Below are 640 nucleotides of genomic sequence, written 5' to 3' on the forward strand. Positions count from 1 at the left end.
AGTTTATTGTGAAGCTCAGTTCCTCAGAAAACAGTACTGTCTCTTACCAGGGGGGTGACCCAACATAGTATATTCAAAAGCAGAGACATTACTTTGCTGACTAAGGTCCGTCTAGTCAAGGCTATGGTTTTTCCTGTGGTCATGTATGGATGTGAGAGTTGGACTGTGAAGAAGGCTGAGCGCCGAAGAATTGATGCTTTTGAACTGTGGTGTTGGAGAAGACTCTTGAGAGTCCCTTGGACTGCGAGGAGATCCAACCAGTCCATTCTGAAGGAGATCAACCCTGGGATTTCTTTGGAAGGAATGATGCTAAAGCTGAAACTCCAGTACTTTGGCCACCTCATGCAAAGAGTTGACTCATTGGAAAAGAGTCTGATGCTGGGAGGGATTGGGGGCAGGAGGAGAAGGGGATGACCCAGGATGAGATGGCTGGATGGCATCACGGACTTGATGGACGTGAGTCTGAGTGAACTCCGGGAGATGGTGATGAACAGGGAGGCCTGGCGTGCTGCAATTCATGGGGTCACAAAGAGTCGGACACAACTGAGCGACTGAACTGAACTGAACTTAGACTGTCAGGCTGAGATCTCACTACACCAGGGCTTGGCAGGGGTGGAGGTCTGGCTCTGCAGTAGGATCC

This window comes from Oryx dammah, unplaced genomic scaffold, assembly GCF_014754425.2.
Source record: "Oryx dammah isolate SB20612 unplaced genomic scaffold, SCBI_Odam_1.1 HiC_scaffold_13, whole genome shotgun sequence".
NCBI lineage: Eukaryota > Metazoa > Chordata > Mammalia > Artiodactyla > Bovidae > Oryx > Oryx dammah.